The sequence below is a fragment of the Sphaerodactylus townsendi genome, linkage group LG05, assembly GCF_021028975.2.
Source record: "Sphaerodactylus townsendi isolate TG3544 linkage group LG05, MPM_Stown_v2.3, whole genome shotgun sequence".
Lineage (NCBI taxonomy): Eukaryota > Metazoa > Chordata > Lepidosauria > Squamata > Sphaerodactylidae > Sphaerodactylus > Sphaerodactylus townsendi.
Window position 1 is genome coordinate 130,428,807 of NC_059429.1, and position 22,222 is coordinate 130,451,028.

General features: G+C 47.6%; 1 long non-coding RNA gene across 1 annotated transcript; it reads right to left on the reverse strand.

Annotated features, from left to right (window-relative positions):
- Positions 1 to 1,451: 1,451 nt before the first annotated feature.
- On the reverse strand, positions 1,452 to 21,561 carry LOC125432464. The gene is made up of 3 exons (XR_007244477.1): positions 21,548 to 21,561; positions 11,533 to 11,536; positions 1,452 to 1,685 (listed from the first exon to the last, which is right to left on the reverse strand). It is a non-coding gene; the product is annotated as an uncharacterized LOC125432464 (long non-coding RNA).
- Between the last annotated feature and the right edge of the window lie 661 nt (positions 21,562 to 22,222).

The window sequence follows — 22,222 nt, forward strand, 5'->3', positions numbered from 1 at the left end:
GATGTTTCCGTTGCTCTGTGGGGACAAGAGTCCAGGTGGCTTTATCTCTAGCTGTCACCAGCCTTGGGGTGCCTCGGCTCCGAAGTAACCCTTTCTCCCATTCTTTGGGAAAACGGAAAGGAATAGAGGAGATAAAAAAAGCCAGGTTTACTAGAACTGGCTTTTTTATAAGCTGGGTGCTTCGTTGCTTTCCAATAAACGCAGCTGATCAACAATTCAGAGTCTGTTTATTGATTCCAGGTTTGGGACCTAACAGAAAAAATACAACGCGGAAGTCTTTTGAAGAAGAAGAAGAAGAAGAGTTTGGATTTATATCCCCCCTTTCTCTCCCGCAGGAGACTCAAAGGGGCTTACAGTCTCCTTGCCCTTCCCCCCTCACAACAAACACCCTGTGAGGTAGGTGGGGCTGAGAGAGCTCCGAGAAGCTGTGACTAGCCCAAGGTCACCCAGCTGGCGTGTGTGGGAGTGCACAGGCTAATCTGAATTCCCCCGATAAGCCTCCACAGCTCAGGTGGCAGAGCTGGGAATCAAACCCGGTTCCTCCGGATTAGATACACGAGCTCTTAGCCTCCTACGCCACTGCTGCTCCTTAAAGACTAACAGATTTATTTTGGCACCTTAAAGACTAACAGACTTATTGCCGCAGAGACTTGCTCGGATCTCGGCCTGCGCAAGTGTTAATCGCCGGCCTAAAAAAACCCGCTAGCCTCTGCAGAGTCGCGTCATCTATCACTGTCTCTAATTAGCCAATTTGGTGGCACAGTCATTTTACGGAACAATAAACCGACATCTCCTCATCCTGGATCCGATCCAGCGGCAGCGTAGAAGATGCCGTCATGACGGATGAAAGGGAAGCCATTCTGTTTATCCCTTTCAAACCCAAAGAAGCTCGCTTCTCTTCCCCACCTGTTCGGTAGGCACCTGTGGACATACAGCTGAGGTTCCAGCCAACTGCACATTTTTAATTACCCTCGCGTAATATCTCTCCCGACAAGCGGAGCATCTTTTCAGAGCATCAACTGCCACAGCCTGTGGGCGCATCAAACACACGGTCCACCAGTCCGATCATTTGTTGTTCCCACTGAAGCGACGCCCCAGATGAAGAGTCCAGTGTTGGAAAGTTGCTGCCAAGAGAGTTTCTGGTGTGGTAGAGTGGGTTGCGAGCAGGTGGGTTCTAATCCCGTGAAAACCAGGTTTGGATTCCCTCACTCCTTCACCTGAGCGGCAGAGGCCATTCTGCGAATCAGATGTATTTCCACACCCTCTGCCTTCTTCCTAGCGACCTTGGGTCAGTCACAGTTCTCTCGGAACTCTCTCAGCCCCACCTACCTCACAAGATGTCTGTTGTGTGGAGACTGGAGAACCATACACAGATGCAGTAGGTTAAGACACTCTCTATCGCACAGCGGTAAAAGGACACCAGGAGTTTTCCATTCAGTTGTTGTTTCCTTAAAAGTCTCAGATAGTACAGTCTTTGCTGGGCCTTCTTAACCACCGCGGCAGTCTGTACGCCCCAGGTCAAGTCCTCTTTAACTACGATGCTCCAGAATTGTGCAAACCAGCCACCCGCTCTACTTGACTTCCATTTATAGTCAAGCGCTTTAAACTTGTTTTGAGCTATTCCTTCTATAGTCCACCATAAAGCCTCCTTTGCCTTGTTAGTATTAAGAACCAGGTTATTTTCCCTCAACTACATGAGTCTTCTGGAATAGTTTACAGGCAATCTTCATGCAGCCATTCGGAAGACTCACTTGACCAGTCATTGCTGACATTTTTCTGATACCGAGCTGGAGGGGGCGGGGAGGGGGAAGTCTGGAGTCTGTTTGAGACACCCCAAGAATTTGGAGGGAAGTCTTGCCTTTTACATCCTCAGCCGATGGCTCATTAAATCGCCCCCCGCCGCCGACGTGTGCTTCTTGCGCGCTATCATGAAGTCTAACTTCCAACCTGACTCCCCGTGCAGACTGGCTTCTCATTTCTATTCATTTCTTCCTCGGAAGAGAACAGCTTCCTGAGAAGAGAGCACGGCCGGTGGGGTTTTCTTCCTAATTAGAGCAAAATCAGGAGACTGAGATTTACAATCCAATCCTTAATAGAGTTATACCCTTCCGAGTCCACTGCGGTCGTAGGAGGGTAAAACTCAGCTAGGGGGTTGAAATATTGATTAACTTGGAGAAGGCAGCCGGCTGCTTCTGAAATCCTCTGCGAAGAAGAAAAGGAGGAGGAGGAGTTTGATTTATATCCCACCTTTCTCTCATGTCAGGAGACTCAAGGTGGCTTACAAGCTCCTTTCCCTTCCTCTCCCCACAACAGACACCTGGTGAGGTAAGTGGGGTTGAAAGAGCTCCGAAGAACTGTGACTAGCCCAAGGTCACCCAGAAGGAAAGTAGGAGCGCAGAAACACATCTGGTTCACCAGATAAGCCTCCGGCACTCAGATGGGGAAGTGGGAGAATTAAACCCAGTTCTCCAGATTAGAATCCATCTGCTCTTAACCACTACACTACACCATGCTGGCAACCAATTTTGATCCTCCTTGATCTGAGATTGCAAATGCCTTAGCAGTGGAAAGGAAGAATGAGGGCAAGACTAAACCAAGAGACAAGGAACAAGGTTGGCCACACAACACAACACAAAAAACTTGCCACACAACAGGAATTGCACAAGGAAGTGTTAATACCAACAATGACTAAAGTGCATAAATGCAATATTCACAAAATAACATAATCAAGAATGAAATCATTCCATGGGTCCATAAGGTTCTCCCAACCGTAATTCTATAAATATTTCATTCACAGTCCAATGGATTCCACCAGATTCCACCTTTTTTCCATTGGACTGTGGTGTTTGGAATATGCTGCCACAGGAGGGGGTGATGGCCACTAACCTGGATAGCTTTAAAAAGGGCTTGGACAGATTCGGAATAGACGCCATGATATAAATGATCCGCGATACCAAATCTTGGATCCTCCCTGATCTCAGATTTCAAAATTAGCAGACCAGGTGCTCGGGGAGGCAGCAGCAGCAGGAGGCCATTGCTTTCAACTCCTGCACGCGAGCGCCCAAAGGCACCAGGTGGGCCACTGCGAGCAGCAGAGTGTTAGATCAGATGGACTCTGGTCTCGATCCCAGCAGGCCTTTCTTATGTTCTGGTGTTCCGGCGAACAGGAGAAGAAGGAGGAGGAGGAAGAGGAGGAAAGCCATTTCTAACTCCCCAGAATGCGCTGAACAGGAAAGGACAGAAAGGCAGACATGTGAGGGAAGAATGCCAGATTCCCCATGGAAATGTATTGTCAGGCTTTCACGGCCAAACTCAACTGGTTTTTGTGGGCTTTCTGGGCTGTGTGATCATGGCCACACAGCCTGGAAAGCCTCAATAATAACCAGACCACTTTGTTCCTGAGTTTCCACGACAACTGGTGACCACGGGCCACACAGCCCGGAAAGCCCATGCTACTCTACAACCAGACCACTAATTACAGCCCAGAAAGCCCGGCCACAAACTGGTGACCACGGCCACACAGCCCTCGGGCCTGCCATGATAACCAGAGATTCATGGCTACACAGCCCGGAAAGTCCATGACAACCGGATCACGGCCACACAGCCTAGAAAGCCTCACACAACCTGACCACGGCCAGCCAGTGTTTTCCAGAAAGCCTTACAGCAATCCCGGACTACACGGGCCACACAGCCTCAATAACAACCGGACCACGGCTACACAGCCCTAAAAGCCCATGAACAGAAACGGTATTCCACGGCCATGCCCGGAAAGCCCACGACAACCAGACCACGGCCACACAGCCCGGAATACCGGTTAATCAGACTAATGGGCTGGTAGCCCAGAAAGCACATGACACACCAGACCACGGCCACACAGCCTGAAAAGTCCACTACAACTGTGACTACGGCCACACAGTTTCGAAAGCCCATACACAACCAGACTACCGCCACATGTTCCTTTGAAAGCTCATTAACAACTTTCAGACCACGGCCACACAGCCCGGAAAGCGCACAACCACCAGACCACGGCCACACAGCCCGGAAAGCCCACGACAACCAGACCACGGCCACACAGCCCAGAAAGCCCATGACAACCAGACCACGGCCACACAGCCTGGAAAGCCCACTACAACCAGCCCACGTGGAAAGTTTGTAAGCAGACAGTGAAGGAAAGCAGTTGTTCATATGTAGTTTCTCCTCTCATAACATAGAGAGGTCGTTCTTTATTATATAATAATGCCATGTGTGATCGAGCACTGCCATTTTCATAGTTTTCTAGAGCCTGTGGCATTTTCTATGTCAACAACTAAGTCAGTGGTAGTTTATGAATTCATGAAATAGCACGCGGCCTCATATCTGTTCTTGTGGGACTCCACAGCCTACCTCTCTCCGGGCTGGAGGACCGTATATGTGGACGACAACTCCAAACCATAAAACACAAGCTGTCAGACAGATTCCTTGTATAGGCATATCCATTTCAACCAGAGGCAGGAACAGCTGTTTCTTTTCTCTCACAGAACAGTTTTAATATATATATAAAAAGTTTTAATTAATCCATCCGGTATACATACAAACTTGCCAGGATAATAAAACTGTTGCTCCTGTACAGCCACACACTAGTTAGGCATCTGTTTTTGATTAATGCCTACTCTGCTATAAGGCAGAAATTAATTCAGCCACAAAAAATAAGAGTTAAACCCCCCTGCGGACTTACAGGATTTGGTGATTGCACGAAACGAAAGCAAAGAAAGAGCACAGAGTCTAAGGTTATTTGCTCCTAGCTGTAATCCCTTGCCACAATAGCAACCCAGTGAAGCTAGACCAAGGGGAGAGCGTGGCTAGGCCAAGGTCACCTGCGCATCTAACATACAAGAGCAGAGTGAGGATTCCAGATCCAGAACTCTCACCATCCTAGACAAAGGCAACCATAACACTCCTGCCTTGGCTTCATCAACCAAAATTAGAAAGAAATACTTAGGACTGCTAGGATATGGAGCGCCGGGGTGGGGGGGGGGGGGAAGGCCAAAATAAATTTGAGATATAGGAGAGATATATAGGAGGAGAGGAGCGAAGAAGGAAGAAGAAGGAGAAGGAGAAGGAGAAGAAGAAGAAGAGGAGGAGGAGGAAGAGGAAGAAGAGAGGAAGAGAAGAAGGAGAAGAAGAGAAGGAGGAGAAGGAGAAGGAGAAGGAGGAGAAGAGAGAGAGTGCATGGGACAGGAGGAGGAGGATAAAGGAGTGGAGAAGGAGAAGGAGAAGAAGAAGAAGAAGGAGAAGGAGTAGTAGTAGTAGTCAGGGATTTACATCCCCTCTTTCCCTGTAAGAGAGAAAGGGGGGACTCAAAGGGGTCTTCAAATCTCCTTTCCCTCTCCCTCCCCCCACAACAAGCACCCTGTGAGATGGGTGGGGCTGAGAGAGCTCCAAAGAACTGTGACTAGCCCAAGGTCACCCAGCTGGCACGCAGCTGGAGCTCACAAGCCAATTCCGCTTCACCAGATAAGCCTCCACAGCTCAAGTGTCAGGCCCCTTCCGCACACGCAAAATAATGCATTTTCAAACCACTTTCACAACTGTTTGCAAGTGGATTTTGCTATTCCGCACAGCTTCAAAGAGCACTGAAAGCAGTTTGAACTATTCTGCATTATTCTGCAGTTTGCATTATTCTGCATTTGCAGAATGAGCCTCAGAGTGGGGAATCAAACCCAGTTCTCCAGATTAGAGTCCACTTGCTCTTAACCACTAAACATCCCTGATGTTGTGCCTTTTAGTGGTTTTGCGCCGTATCTTCAAGCATCGGGCATGCATGGATGGGACCTGCGCCCCAAACCAAGCAATTTGCGAGTAAGATACCGTTGTTTTTCTGTTTCGGGAAGAGACCATTGCTTGAAAACTTTGCTAGCAGGTTGTGTTTTACGGCTCGGAGCTGCAGCCTGTACATCCGCCCTCCAGCGAGCACTGCCAGGTTGCTAACTGCCCATTTCAAGCAGAGCTTCTGCCAGGAGGACCGAGCCGTGAGAGTCCCTATTCTCTTCCTGCTCCTGTTTCGTGATTTACATTGTTCAGTTTAACGCAACAGACGAGAGGCTCCTGCCAATGGCAAAACCGCACATTGCAGCAAATGTTCCAGTTTACCGGTGCTGCGAAAAGGAGAGATTCTCGCCTCTCCTTTTGCTGACGTAAAAATTAAACGTCCTTTGGGGTGGACTAATATATCTTCGAGAATCTCGGGCACTCAACAGACCGCGGCCGTCGGCAATGTCAAGGAGTTGAGTTAATTTGAGAGCAGCCGGGAGGCGGATCGATAGACTCCCCTCTCCGGTCTGACTCATAACTGAATCCCCAAATTGGTTGTAATTGCAACGTATAAGCAGAGCAATTTACTAGCTGTAGAGAATTACCGGGGGGAGGGGTGGTGGTGGTTCGGATGCAGACCCCTGTGCTAGACTCTGTTCCCATAGGGTGTGATAATGGGGCGATTTACACGTTAGGCTGCCACCCGGAGCCCGCTGTCAATCAGTGGCCATGGTGGTTGCTATCATGTAGAAGTGCCAGTCTCCAGGACAGACCGGAAGTTCTTAGTAGACAAGATGAGCCAGAAACAGTATAGATATTGCAAAAAAGAAAACCTCCGTCTGGCTCAGTGTTAAGGCGATACCTTTAATAGAAATAATTCAAAAGTCTCTGTATCAAAAGACCAAAAGACCAACAATAAAGAAAAATACAAAACGTGGATAACACGTTACAAAAAGAAAGGGGGTCCCAAAATGGACACATAGAACTCAAAGTCTCTGCATAAATGATATCCCTTCAGTGAAAATCCAAAAAGGGACACAAGCTGGAAGGATTCCAGTTGCCAGGTATTCCACTGGATTCCACTTCAGGAGATAGTAACTGATGCCATACAAACATCTACTTACAGATGACATGCAAACATCAGTTGTTAGAAACATCAGTTAGTGGTGGCAAGGAGCAGCAGTGGCGCAGTGGTTAAGAGCAGGTACATTCCAGGGGCGTACCTAGGCAAACTGGCGCCCGGGGACAAAACCTGAGTTTGGTGCCCCCCCCGCCTGGCGTATGGGCGGCCACCCTCCCGCACCATGACCAAACAATGACTTTTGTTCCAGCTCACAAATCACCTCCCACTCCCATCAAAACATACATGGCTCTCTACCCACCAACTCTTTTCCTAATTTCCTAATCACAACAACCCTATGAGGTAGGTTGTTAGCCTGAGAAACAACTCCAAGCTAGTGCAAGTGGGTATTAAGCATGTAAATCTCTCACAAATCACCCCCAGCAAAACATTTACCAAACAAATGTCAGCATCATCTCTCACAAAACACCTTCATTGGTGTTTAAACTAGGGAGCTCAGATTCTTCTTTTAAATCTACCTTAAAGGGAGAATCTGGGGTCCCCGGTTAAAACAAAATTGAAAGTGATGCTTTTGGGGGTGGATTCTCCCCCATCTTGAAACAGCATCACTTTTGAGGGTTGGAGATTCAGATGAAACAAATAGCAGATTCAGCTGGAATCTGGACAAATTGGGCACATTCAGACAAAAATTGTCTGATTATGTCCTGCCCAAAAATTACCAAATGCGAATGCAAAGTATTTGGGTTTGGGGGGATATTTTTGGTGTTTTTTCAGCCTGTAGGGAGACAACCAGACCACGGCCACACAGCCCTGAAAGCCCACAACAACCAACCCGCGGCCACACAGCCCGGAAAGCCCACCACAACCAGACCACGGCCACACAGCCCAGAAAGCTCACAACAACCAGCCCTCATGGAAAGTTTGTAAGCAGACAATGAAGGAAAGCAGTTGTTCACCTGTAGTTTCTCCTCTCATAACATAGAGGTCGTTCTTTATTATATAATACGTTGCGTGACTGAGCACTGCCATTTACAGTTTTCTAGAGCCTGTGGCATTTTCTATGCACAACGGCTTCAGTGGTAGTTTATGAATCTATGAAATAGTACGCGCCCCCATATCTGTTCTTGTGGGACTCCACAGCTTACTTCTCTCCGCTGGGAGGACTGTATATGTGGACAACTCCAAACCATAAAACACAAGCTGCCGACAGACTTTGCAGGCAACGATTTCAACCAGAGGCAGGAACAGCTGTTTCTTTCTCACAGAACAGTTTTAATATATATATAAAAGTTTTAATTAACGAATCCGTACACATAAACTTGCCAGGATAATAAAACTGCTGTTCTATGGCCAGCCAATACTAGTTAGGCATCTGTTTTTGATTAATGTCACTCGGCAGGCGGCAGAAATTAATTCAGCCACAAAATAAGAGTTAAACCCCCTTGCTGACTTCAGGATTTGTCAGAAATGAGTTGTGGTGAAAGAGCACAGAGTCTAAGGTTGTTTGCTCAGCTTTATCCTCACAACAGCAATCCTGCGAGGTGGGTTAGACCAAGGGAGAGCGTGGCCAGGCCAAGGTCACCCAGCGATCTACCATACAAGAGTGAGGATTCAGATCTGGGAATCTCACATCCTAGACAAAGAACTATATCACTCCTGCTCTGGTTTGTCAAGCAAAATTAGAAAGAAATACTTAGGACTGGTAGGATATGGAGGGGGGGAGGCCAAAATAAATTTGAGGAGGAGGGAGAGGAGGAGGAGGAGGAGGAGGAGGAGGAGGAGAAGAAGAGAAGGAGGAGAAGGAGAAGGAGAAGGAGAAGAAGAAGAAGAGGAGGAGGAGGAGGAGGAAGAGAAGGAGGAGGAAGAGAAGAAGGAGAAGGAGAGAAGGAGGAGAAGGAGAAGGAGAAGGAGAGAAGGAGGAGGAGGAGGAGAAGAGGAGGAGGAGGAGGAAGAGGAGAAGGAGAAGGAGAAGAAGAAGAAGAAGAGAAGGAGTAGTAGTAGTAGTAGTTTGGATTTATATCCCCCCTTTCTCCCTTGTAAGGAGACTCAAAGGAGTCTTCAAATCTCCTTTCCCTCACCCTCCCCCCACAACAAGCACCCTGTGAGGCTGAGAGAGCTCCAAAGAACTGTGACTAGCCCAAGGTCACCCAGCTGGCACGTGTTGGAGTTCACAAGCTAATCTGCTTCCCCAGATAAGCCTCCACAGCTCGAGTGTCCAAGTGGGGAATCAAACCCAGTTCTCCAGATTAGAGTCCACCTGCTCTTAACCACTAAACATCCCTGGTTTTGTGACTTTTAGTAATTTTGCGCTGCATTTTCCCGCATCGGGCAGCGCATGGATGGGATTCGTGCCCCAAACTGCGCCCCCCCCCCCCCCCCAGTGAGTAAGATACGGTTGTTTTTCTGTTTCGGGAAGAGACCATTGCTTGAAAACTTTGCTAGCAGGTTGTGTTTTATGGTTCGGAGCTGGAGCCTGTACATCCGCCCTCCAGCGAGCACTGCCAGGTTGCTAACTGCCCATTTCAAGCAGAGGACCAAGCCGTGAGAGTCTTTATTTTCCTCCTGCGCCGGGGATGACATTAAAGGTTCAGTTAAATGCACAGACGAGAGGCCTTGCTGGCTGGCAAAACTACATTGCAGCAAATGTTCCAAGTCGTGGCTCGAAAAGGAGAGATCTCGCCTCTCCTTTTGCTGATTGGAAACAAACGTCCTTGGGGTGACTAACAGACCCGAGAATCTCGCACTCAACAGACCGCGGCCGTCGGCAATGTCAAGGAGTTGAGTTAATTTGAGAGCAGCCGGGAGGCGGATCGATAGACTCCCGTCTCCAGCCTGACTCATTACTGAATCCCCAAATTGGTTGTAATTGCAACGTATAAGCAGAGTAATTTACTAGCTGTAGAGAATTGCCAGGGGGGGTCTGGATGCAGCCCCCTGTGCTAGACTCTGTTCCCATAGGGCAGTGATGGTGAACCTTTTCGAGACCGAGTGCCCAAATTGCAACCCAAAACCCACTTATTTATCGCAAAGTGCCAACACGGCAATTTAACCTGAATACTGAGGTTTTCGTTTTGAAAAAATGGTTGGCTACGAGGCATGCGTTACTCAGGAGTAAGTTTAATAAGCAACCGTGCAATGCTTCAAATGGGTGAATCACGATCCTAGGAGGATTTACTCAGAAGCAAGTCCCATTGCCAGCAACCAAGCTTACTCCCAGGTAAAGGATCATGCCCAGGCCAGCCTAGATATGTGTGTGTGTGTGGGGGGGTGATTTTCCACCCCCCTCCCACATGATGAACTCTGTTTGCACGTGCCCAAAGAGAGGGCTCTGATTGCCACCTCTGGCACCCGTGCCATAGGTTCGCCACCACTGCCATAGGGTGTGATAATGGGGCGATTTACACGTTAGGCTGCCACCCGGAGCCCGCTGTCAATCAGTGGGCATGGTGGTTGCTGTCATGTAGGTGCCAGTCTCCAGGAGAGACCTGGAGTTCTTAGTAGACAAGATGAGCCAGAAGCAGTATAGATATTGCAAAAAAGAAAACCTCCGTCTGGCTCAAAGAACAGTGTTAAGGCGATACCTTTAATAGAAATAATTAAAAAGTCTCTGTATCGAAAGACCAAAAGACCAACAATAAAGAAAAATACAAAAAGTGGATAACACGTTACAAAAAGAAAGGGGATCCCAAAATGGACACTTAGAACTCAAAGTCTCTGCATAAATGATATCCCTTCAGCGAAAATCCAAAAAGTGACACAAGCTGGAAGAATTCCAGTTGCCAGATGTTCCGCTGGATTCCACTCCAGGAGATAGTAACTGATGACATACAAACATCTACTAACTGATGACATACAAACATCAGTTAGTAGAAACATCAGTTGTTAGGAAAATCAGTTAGTGGTGGCAAGGAGCAGCAGTGGCGTAGTGGTTAAGAGCAGGTGCATTCTAATCTGGAGGAACCGGGTTTGATTCCCAGCTCTGCCGCCTGAGCTGTGGAGGCTTATCTGGGGAATTCAGATTAGTGTGTACACTCCCACACACACCAGCGGGTGACCTTGGGCTAGTCACAGCTTCTCGGAGCTCTCTCAGCCCCACCTACCTCACAAGGTGTTTGTTGTGAGGGGGGAAGGGCAAGGAGATTGTCAGCCCCTTTGAGTCTCCTGCAGGAGAGAAAGGGGGGATATAAATCCAAACTCCTCCTGTTCCTGTTCCTGTTCCTGTTCCTGTTCCTGTTCTTCTTCTTCTTCTTCTTCTTCTTCTTCTTCTTCTTCTTCTTGGTGGGGCCCTGTTTTCCCAAACCAGCTGAAAAACTCAGTGTCAGGCTGCCCCATGAGTTTCGTTTCTTCCAACTAAAGTAAGCGTCTGAAGTGCTTGGTGCCCAGTGAATTACTCTCATATAACTTGTATGATTAAATACAATGGCTTAAAACATCATAAACTGTATGTCCATATCAACCCTGCGAAGACTCTGCTTCCCTCTGCTGCAGAAGGTTCCTTCTTTGAGCTAGCAGGCGTGCGCTTCTCCATTTAACTTGCAACAGCTCCCTGCGTCGCTGCCTCTGTTGACATGTGGGCTCAGGTGAGCTAGGTGCTTGAGTCTCTGCAACTGGAGCAGGGCTGGATGCACGGCCTGCTTCTGCAGGCATCTCTGGCTCTCGACCTGCCTCGTCACCCTGTAATGCCTGCAGGGGCCCTGACTACTCCTAGCCTAGTCCTTGTTGGTTCTCAACCTGGTCTGGGCTTACTGGACTCTGCTCATCGTTCTCCAGGGGATGGCCCACAACACTTGATGGGAAACCATTGCTCTTGAGAGCAGCAGTGGTGTAGTGGCTAAGAGCAGGTGAACTCTGATCTGGAGGAACCGGGTTTGATTCCCAGCTCTGCCACCTGAGCTGTGGAGGTATATCTGGGGAATTCAGATTAGCCTGTGCACTCCAATACATGCCAGCTGGGTGACTTTGGGCTAGTCACAGCTTTTCGGAGCTCTCAGCCCCACCTACCTCACAGGGTGTTTGTTGTGAGGGGGGAAGGGCAAGGAGAATGTAAGTCCCTTTGAGTCTCCTGCAGGAGAGAAAGGGGGGATATAAATCCAAACTCTTCTTCTTCTTCTTCTCGACCATAGGTTTGGCAGAACAACTCTGTCTTATAGGCCCTGTGAAGTTGCGTTGTAAATACAAAAAAAACTAGGCTAGTGCAAAACAAATTGGAGCATTTTCTCTTGATCTTAACTCAATTTCTTCATGGAAATGGGCACCCATGTAAAGAGAGAAACAGGGATAAAACAGACCCGGTTTTTACAATACCAAATGTAACCCGGCATAATTACGCTGTGCGGAATCCTGAGCTAAAACGTGTGATGCGAATGTAGAAGGTCCGAGGTTTGATTGTTGACATTTTCAGCTAATGGCAAAGAGAGGATTTGAGGGGTGCTCGTGTAACCCCCATGCTCAGAATGGGTTGACCCAGAAAGGGGTGGAGACTCAAAGCAGCAGAAGGCTGCAGAGCTCATGTAGTTTGGAGGAGATGAGGCTACCAGACTCGGACCTTGATTTGTATAAACACCTTGTTAAGGGTTTTTATGTTTGTAAGGGGTAAGAGTTCTCCTGGAAACCTTCATCATGTTGAATCCTGTTCACCAAGCCCTTGGAGTCTTCAGGAACCAACCCACTTGCAAAGAAGAATTGGACTTGGCACGATCAGTAGACTGTAAATATAAGGACTTGAAAATGCAACCTGAACAGGACCTTGAAGTGTGATGTTAAATGTTGATGTTATATGTTAAGAAAGTAAACCATTTTGTTTTAAAAATTTGTTGTTGCAAACTCATTCAAAGTTCTGCCCTACAGAACCCACAGTTAGAGGTTACACTCAGGGTATTTAAAAATCTATCTGCAAGTAGCTGGTTTGTCATGTAGTTTCTTTTTATGCAACGAAGGCCGTTTCCGCACGAATGCGGAAGCGGCCGGGTCAGCGTTTCCGACGCCGACCCGACGACGCTGGGACCGTCCGCACGGATGGTCCTGGAAACAGCCGGGCAGCCGGCACTGCGGAGCGCCGGTGCCCGGCCGACCCGGCATGTCTCCGGGCCTCTGCCGCATCGCTGAGGCCTGGGGACACGCCCCCTGGCCCTGCGCGCCTGCTCCAGCGGCGCAGGGCAGGGGGGCATGTCCCCAGGCCTCGGCGACGCGCCGGAGGCCCAGGGACAAGGTAAGTGCCGGGTGGGGGAGGCGTCTCGAAGCCGCTGCCGTTCGCTCGGCAGCGGCTTCGAGGCGGCGTTTCCCCAACAAGAGTGCTTCCGAGCGCTCTGGGGAAATGCCGGCTTTGGGCCGTGCGGGCAGTGCGAGGGCGGCGTGGCTGCGATGCAGCTGCGCCCCCTGTGCGAATGGCGGCCTGGAGATGGCGTTTTTGCCATTAAATGCCTGTGCGGAAACAGCCAAAGCTTTGTACATTCATTTTTTGCCAGGATACTGCAACATGCCACAAACACGTTGTCAGACTCTCCATTACATGCTAAGTGAGGCCTCTGAAGTGAAAAAAACCTGGGATTTTAAGGGGAGCGTTTTCCAGACTCAAATGTCTGAGCCTCAGGAGCAGAGTATTGTTCACCTAATGGAGACTACAAGTCAGAGAGAGAGAGAGAGAGAGAGAGAGAGAACAGGCCCACAGATAATTTATTAGCTTCTTTTCTGCATCTTGCATTTGAAGCCGTTTACAATTAAATCATAACATTGCCAAAACAATAAAAGGACATTTCCATTTTTAAAATGAATGTCAATAGCCATAAAGCAGCAGGTAAAACCAGCAGACGAGTGAACGAGCATAAGAATATGATAGATGACGGCTATAAAGAATAGCGCATAAAAATAATGCATGCAACACTGAGGTAAAATAGCTTCAGCTCCAAAGAAGCCCATTGGCGAGAGAGGCCTGCAGCCCACTAACAAATGGCGCTAAGGAAAAACCCAAGACAATAAGAATGTGTTTTGCCCGGCGCCTGACACATAGCCAAGCAGACATCGGGGAAATTTCTGTGGGCAGCTGTGGCTGAAATTCGTGCCACAATTCCCAATTCCATTCACTTTCCTGCAGCCTAACAGCTTTTAGGGGAGGGAAGGCAGTGTAGTATGGCCCAGTTTCATCAGAGAAGCCTTGTATGGCCCAATTTCATCAAAGCTTGGAAACTAAGTAGGGGGTCTTAACCTAAGTAGGTAGTCTCCACTTTGGTGGTGGGGGGGGGGGAACTGGGTGGAGACAGAGAGGCCCCTTCCGCACATGCAGAATAATGTACATTCAATCCACTTTCACAATGGTTTGAAAGTGGATTTTGCTATTCCGCACAGTCAAAACCAGCTAGAAGTGCATTGAAAGTGGATCGAAAGTGAATTATTTTGCACGTGCGGAAGGAGCGTGAGAGACGCGGTAACTGGGGTCAGTCATTTATGTATCTCAGGATAGTCCTGAGTGAAAATTCCCAAATGAGCAAGCAGTTATTTCAGTTAAGATATGGTTTTATTAAAGAATAAAAACAGAAGAAGAGGAAGAGAAAAAAGAAGAGGAAGAGGAAGAGGAAGAAGAAGAGGAAGAAGAAGAGCAAGCAGTTATTTCAGTTAAGATATGGTTTTATTAAAGAATAAAAACAGAAGAAGAGGAAGAGGAAGAGGAAGAGGAGGAAGAGGAAGAAGAGGAAGAGGAAGAACAAGAAGAAGAAGAAGGAGAAGAGGAAGAACAAGAAGAAGAAGAAGAAGAAGAAGAAGAAGAAGAAGAAGAAGAAGAAGAAGAGGAAGAGGAAGGAGGAGGAGGAGGAGAAGGAGAAGAAGAAGAAGAAGAAGAAGAGGAAGAAGAAGAGGAGGAGGAAGAGGAAGGGGAAGGAGGAGAAGGAGGAGGAGGAGGAGGAGGAGGAGGAGGAGGAGAAGAAGAAGAGGAAGAGGAAAAGGAAGAGGAAGAGGAGGACGGAGAGGAAGAAGAGGAAGAGGAAGAAGAAGAAGAAGAAGAAGAAAAAGAAGAGGAAGAAGAAGGAGGAGGAGGAGGAGGAGGAGGAGGAGAAGGAGAAGAAGAAGGAGAAGAAGAAGAAGAAGAAGAGGAAGAGGAGGAGGAGGAGGAGGAGGAGGAGGAGGAGGAGGAGGAGGAGGAGGAGGAGGAGGAGGAGGAGGAGGAGAAGAAGAAGAAGAAGAAGAAGAAGAAGAAGAAGAAGAAGAAGAAGAAGAAGAAGAAGAAGAAGAAGAAGAAGAAGAAGAATTCCAAATGCGCTTGCAGGCTGAAAATGGTTGGGGACACTTTGGCCTAAAGTGCCACTGTAATTCTATTCCATTTGCCTCTCTCTGCCACGAATGTCTCTTTCATCTTCCTTTTCTCTGTCAGCTCTCCTCCCAACCTCCATTATTTCCTTCTGCTCTGGAACAGGCAAAGGGGATAGAAGCTTAATTATGCGCCAGGCTCAGAAATGTCTGCTTTATGATTCTGTCCATGCTTTCACTCACACTGCTCTTCAGTATAAGTGCTAATGGAGTATCACCAATGAATAGGATGTTCGATTTGTGGAAACGGCAGCGGGAGGAAGGCAGAAAGACTGAGCGACCGCAACAGCAGGGCTGGTCGCTCAGCAGACGGTGATTTGGTTTTTTAAAAAATCCATTCCATTTGTATTGTGTTCAGCTTTTCATTGTTTGCAGAGAATTTCTGAGCTGTAATAATCGGTAGCCTTTGGAACTAGATTCTAGGCATTTGATGCTGCAATACTTAACATACTTGGCAGTAAATCCCACTGACATCGATATATGCACATAACAGGCTGGAGCCAGCTAGCTTTTATGCTAGTAAAAAATGTGGGGTTGGGGGGCTTTTCGCATCACCTACAGCCAGACATTTTCAACTGGAGATGCCAGGAATTGAACCTGGGGCCTTCCGCATCCCAAGCGGATGCTCTACCACTGAGCCAAAAAGAAGAAACATGTGGGAGGGGCTCAATATGTAAAACTGTGTAGGCATTGAAAGCTTTCAAGTTGCTCTTATCTGCTGTTGTTCGTAAACAAAATGACTAAGCTGTTAATAAGACTCTTATTGTCATGCCTCCACAGAGGCTTTTGTTATTTCCCCATTAAGTTTCAGTTTCCCCATCGTTGGCATGGTTTTAGTTCATTGTTAAGTCTTCTAAGGGAGGGTATTTTAGTTAGCCCCTGTCCCTTTAAGACATTTCCCAATAGAAAATGTTGACAGAGAGAAATTTTTCTCTCTTTCTCACAATACTAGAACCAGGGGGCATTCATTGAAAATGCTGGGGGGGAAGAATTAGGACTCATAAAAGGAAACACTTCTTCACGCAACGTGTGATTGGTGTTTGGAATATGCTGCCACAGGAGGTGGGGATGGCCACTAACCTGGATAGCTTTAAAAAGGGCTTGGACAGATTGATGGAGGAGAAGTCGATGTATGGCTACCAATCTTGATCCTCCTTGATCTCAGATTGCAAATGCCTTAGAGACCAGGTGCTCAGGAGCAGCAGCAGCAGCAGCAGAAGGCCATTGCTTTCACATCCTGCACGTGAGCTCCCAAAGGCACCTGGTGGGCCACTGCGAGTAGCGGAGTGCTGGACTAGATGGACTCTGGTCTGATCCAGCAGGCTAGTTCTTATGTTCTTAATAGGCAGTTTCCTTCCTTTAGCCAGCAATCCCCTGCTTTAGCTCTTGCCAATCAGTCAGAGCGAGGTGCCAAGGGTAGCTGGAGACTGGAATATTTGTGACGTATACAGTGGTCCATAGAGCACAAGTTAAGGTTAACAGCAGTTAGAACCAGTCAAGGACTGAAAGAACTGAAAGGAACCAAGACACGGTGGACTTCCTTGAAAGCAGCCAAGAGAAGACACAGTCTACAGCTTCAAATATGCACAAGGCAAGCAAGTACTCTGATTTAGATAGACCCAAGGGAGGAGTTAGGGTCTTGATTCTCTCCAGTAATAAACCTATTGTTGAACTGTTGAACCTGGCTTGTGTCTCCCCGACTCTGCCCTAGCCAAGTACAGGGCACCAAAAACAGACCTACTTGGGGGGCAGAACACTTATTAATAGTACCATATCAAAACGAAATACACATTAGGAAGATATGGATAGCTACCGTCACCTGATCCCCAATATTTATTTTTTTCAAAATATACATAATTTATTTATTTTTATTTATTTATTATTTGAATTTATAAACCGCCCAATCCCCGGGGGGCTCTGGGCGGTGTACAACATTATATACACAATATATAACAAGGGTCACAATGGTGACCAAATACACTAAAATCCATTAAAACCATTAAAACCATTTAAGCAGCGGACAAAAACAGTAACAACAATAATGATGATGGCGTCCCGTAACCCAATTCCTTAAACCGCCCCAAAAAGGAGGGAGCGGCCAGACTCTTCTTAAAATAACAATAAATATACAAATAAATTATAAAATAGAGAGCAAAAGCCCAAGGAGCAAAGCAAAGGAGGGGGGAGGGGGAGGGGGCGCACCTCAGCGACTGGACACTCCAAAGGCCCGGCGGAACAACTCAGTCTTACAGGCCCTGCGGAATTCACCAAGGTCCCGCAGGGCCCGGACAGCTGGAGGGAGAGTGTTCCACCAGGCTGGGGCCAGGGCCGTAAAGGTCCTGGCCCGTGTGGAGGCCAGCCGCATCATTGAGGGGCCAGGAACCACCAGCAGATTGGCCTCTGCCGAACACAGAGGCCGAGTAGGGACATATGGGGTAATGGGGTAAACAAGTATTAATCCCTATTGGTAATCAATTTACACCCAAGCTGATAAAGGGTCACGAAGCATACATCATAGCTCATTTACACTTCATAACAAATTCAGATCGATTCCTTTCACAGAAGGATTCTCTCTTTAAACACGGAAAGCCAAGAATGGTGGCAGCTGGCACGACAGCTCCCAATGGCTAACGTTGCCTGCTTTTGAAGGAGATGATTTCTTAACCCAGAAGTAATTTTGTCTTTCAGCCAATACTATGCAAAAGGGAAAATCTGCACTTTCTAATGATGATGATGCCAGCTACTAATGTTGCTCAGTGGATCCAAACCATTTGATATTTCGGGAGTTCCACAAAGAATAATTATCCTTATTACTGGAGGAAACGTTCTGCGATATGAAAGCACCTTCTATTTTTGTCCTCTGGGTCTCATCCCAAGACCGAGGGGTGGTGCATATCCGAGGCTAAAATAATCTGTACGAAATGTGCTGTAAATACCTTTTCCTTGTATGATGGAAGGTGAGGTTGATTTGTTATTTCCTGCTTCCCCTGAAGACCCATTTTCCAAAAGCCCCTTCCGCACACTCAGAATAATGCATTTTCAATCCACTTTCAATGCACTTTGCATCTGGACTTTACTGTGCGGAGTAGCAAAATCCACTAGCAAACAATTGTGAAAGTGGATTGAAAGTGCATTATTTTGCACATGTGGAAGAGGCCAAAGTGACAGGGACTTTGGCTCGAGGCAGTGGTGGGATCCAAAAATTTTAGTAACAGGTTCCCATGGTGGTGGGATTCAAACTGTGGCGTAGCACCAATGGGGATGGGTGGGGATCGATAAGGGTGTGGCCGGGCATTCTGGGGGTGGGGCATTCCTGGGCGGGGCTGTGGCAAGGACGCAGCCGCTGCATCGGTCCTTGGGCGGGAAACGAATGCAAGCAGGCGCAGGCTGCCACGCACGCTGGCGCACCTCCTGCTAGACTACTTCAAGTTCTGCGCACTACTGCTGAGAGGAGGGGCATAACTGAAGCAAAAATCACGTGGCAAAATCACCAATTAGTAACCCCCTCTCGGCACACACAAATAATTAGTAACCTACTCTCAGGAACCTGTGAGAACCTGCTGGATCCCACCTCTGGCTTGAGGCTTGCTGAACATACATGGACGTTTTTTCGTTTTTGACATCTGCTGAGGAGAGAAAGAAATCCTCGCAGCCGTTCTGGCTAATGGGATAGAAGTTACCCAAAGAGTTTGAAGAGAGTTAAAGCAGAAATAATGGGCTAGGTCTGGACAGCAAAGTGCTGTTTGGACATTCAAGACTGTTCCCCACATCTGCAGAACTGAGCAATTTTGGACCTGAGCCATTTTGGACCAGCTCGACAAGGCCATGTGTGCGGATGCTAGGTGAGAAAAAAGCCTCAGCTTGGATTTTGTGGGCTGAATTATGACTTTCAAAATTATCTGTTTCTTTGCTGTCCATTCCCTCCTGTACTACAGCATGTCATAGCAGCAGCAGCTCCGTCAAATTCCTGCTGGTAGCGGAATACTCCAACTGAGCTGGGCAATTTGACTAAAAGGAACGACAAGAATGACTTTTTTTTGCTTTGCTTTACTTAATTCTTCTGCAATATTTTCTCCCAAAGAAGAAAAGTTTGTACCCTGCCTTTCTCAAAAAGTCTCTCACAGTGCCTTACAAACTCCTTTCCTTTCTCTACCCACAACAGACACTGTGTGAGGTAGGTGGGGCTGAGAGAGTTCTGAGAGAACTGTGACTAACCCAAGGTCACCCAGCAAACTTCATGTGGAGGAGCAGGGAAATAAATCCAGTTCACCAGATAAGAGTCCGCCGCTCATGTGGAAGAATGGGGAATCAAACCTGATTCACCCGATTAAATATAGTGCTTTTGCCAGATTTTTGGGTAAAATCCTGCCTGAAATGGCACTACAGTTTATCAATGGTTAATGGTGTTTTGTGGCTGTTCTGTGTCCCAGCCACATTATGTAATTATGCATCAGTTATACTTTTCTCCCCAATGGAGGCACAAAAAGAGCTTACAACATTCTCCTAAACATTAGGAAGAACTTCCCGATGGTAAGGGCTGTTCGACAGGGGAATTCATTCCCGATGGTAAGGGCTGTTCGACAAGGGAATTCATTCCCAATGGTAAGGGCTGTTTGACAGGGGAATTCATTCCCGATGGTAAGGGCTGTTCGACAGGGGAATTCATTCCCGATGGTAAGGGCTGTTAGACAAGGGAATTCATTCCCGATGGTAAGGGCTGTTCAACAGGGGGAATTCATTCCCGATGGTAAGGGCTGTTAGACAGGGGGATTCATTCCCGATGGTAAGGGCTGTTTGACAGGGGGATTCATTCCCGATGGTAAGGGCTGTTTGACAGGGGAATTCATTCCCGATGGTAAGGGCTGTTTGACAGGGGAATTCATTCCCGATGGTAAGGGCTGTTTAACAGGGGAAGTCATTCCCGATGGTAAGGGCTGTTCGACAATGGAGTTCATTCCCAATGGTAAGGGCTGTTTAACAGGGGAATTCATTCCTGATGGTAAGGGCTGTTCGACAAGGGAATTCATTCCCAATGGTAAGGGCTGTTTGACAGGGGAATTCATTCCTGATGGTAAGGGCTGTTCAACAGGGGAATTCATTCCCGATGGTAAGGGCTGTTAGACAAGGGAATTCATTCCCGATGGTAAGGGCTGTTCAACAGGGGGGATTCATTCCCGATGGTAAGGGCTGTTCAACAGGGGGAATTCATTCCCGATGGTAAGGGCTGTTAGACAGGGGGATTCATTCCCGATGGTAAGGGCTGTTTGACAGGGGAATTCATTCCCGATGGTAAGGGCTGTTTGACAGGGGAATTCATTCCTGATGGTAAGGGCTGTTTGACAGGGGAATTCATTCCCGATGGTAAGGGCTGTTTAACAGGGGAATTCATTCCCGATGGTAAGGGCTGTTCGACAATGGAATTCATTCCCAATGGTAAGGGCTGTTTGACAGGGGAATTCATTCCCGATGGTAAGGGCTGTTTAACAGGGGAAGTCATTCCCAATGGTAAGGGCTGTTCGACAGTGGAATTCATTCCCAATGGTAAGGGCTGTTTGACAGGGGAATTCATTCCCGATGGTAAGGGCTGTTTGACAATGGAATTCATTCCCGATGGTAAGGGCTGTTCGACAGGGGAATTCAGTGCCTTGGATCCAGATTCTTCTAGAAGTCAACCAAATCCAGAATGCAGTGGGTTAGACAAGAGTAATGGCACAGGATTGAGCTGAGAGAATTAAAAAAAGGAAAATATTGCTATATTGGTTCATTGATTTGAAGAATGACAAAGCGGCAATATGCAGGGAACCCCCCTGAGAAATTTTCCTGCTCTTGTTGACATAATAACTTCCCTTTCATTTTCTGATGATTTTTCTTCTGGGCAAAACTTTCCAAATTTGGATTCAAAGGAGATTTGGTACCAACTCCCCAGCATCCTCATTCGCCAAGGATGACTCATAAACTAAACTTGGATGCCTCGTGTTGCATGACTGAAGAATGTTTTAATGGTTTTGTGCAGGGCCTCTTTTTGTACGCAAGGCTAAATTGTGGTGGCAACTGGCAAAAATGTGAACCAGGTTCGATTCCCCACTTCTCCCACTTCTTCTGCCTTTGGTCTGCATGTGCAGCCCCGTCAAATGTTTGATGGGTATTGGAAAGTGCCATTGTAACCTCAGCTTGTGGGATCTGTGGGGCAGAACTTGGAAGGAGTTTGCAACAACTACATTTTAAACAACATCGTTTACTCCAATATCCTGGGTTGAGTGAGGGAAATATCCCGGTCTGGGCCAGAAGTTCCTGGTCCTAAAGTGGGTTTGCCCTGCAATATTTCCCAATTTGGCTATTTTTTTTTCAAAAATCCTGGCGTGAACCCGCTATTGTGCAAACACCATGGGAGCAGAACCAATGTATTTTTCCTGCCCAGCTGCCTGATCTTCCTACCCTGCTGCCCACTGCCCTGATCTTCCTGCCTGAAGTTCATTCAAGCTGCCACTCAAAAACAACAGCCAATCAGAATGCGGGACACCGGGCATGTGTGGATATGCTTGCGGTGTAAATACAAAAGACCCTGGCTCGTGCGAAACAAACTGGAGTATTCCCTCCCGGTCTTTACTCGATTCTTTCACAGAAACGGGCAGCCATGCAAAGGGAGAAACTGGGTTAAAACAGACCTGGATTGTAAGAAACTGATTGGGAGCAGGAATAACTGTGCTGTGCGAAAACGGCCAGAGAAAAGATTGTGTTGCTGCTCCGGATCCTAGACGAAGGACCCCTTTCAGAGCTCCCAAAGTGTCTACTGCCACTTTTTAAAACCTCCCACTGAAGAGTGATGCTCTGGCGCCGGAACCATTCTTCCACTCTTTGAGCTGCAAACCTCCTAAAGACACTTGAAAAGATTCTCTGTGGTTGTTCAGATAAAAGAAGACAAGGATGTGAACCCTTCAAAGGCAGCTTCCTGAAGGCACTGCTCTTTAATAAGACCTCTCATGTCTCGGCGTGCTCACTTCCCAAGGCACTCCTGGCCCCGCTTGGCCACCCACGGTCCTTGTATAGACAAAACAT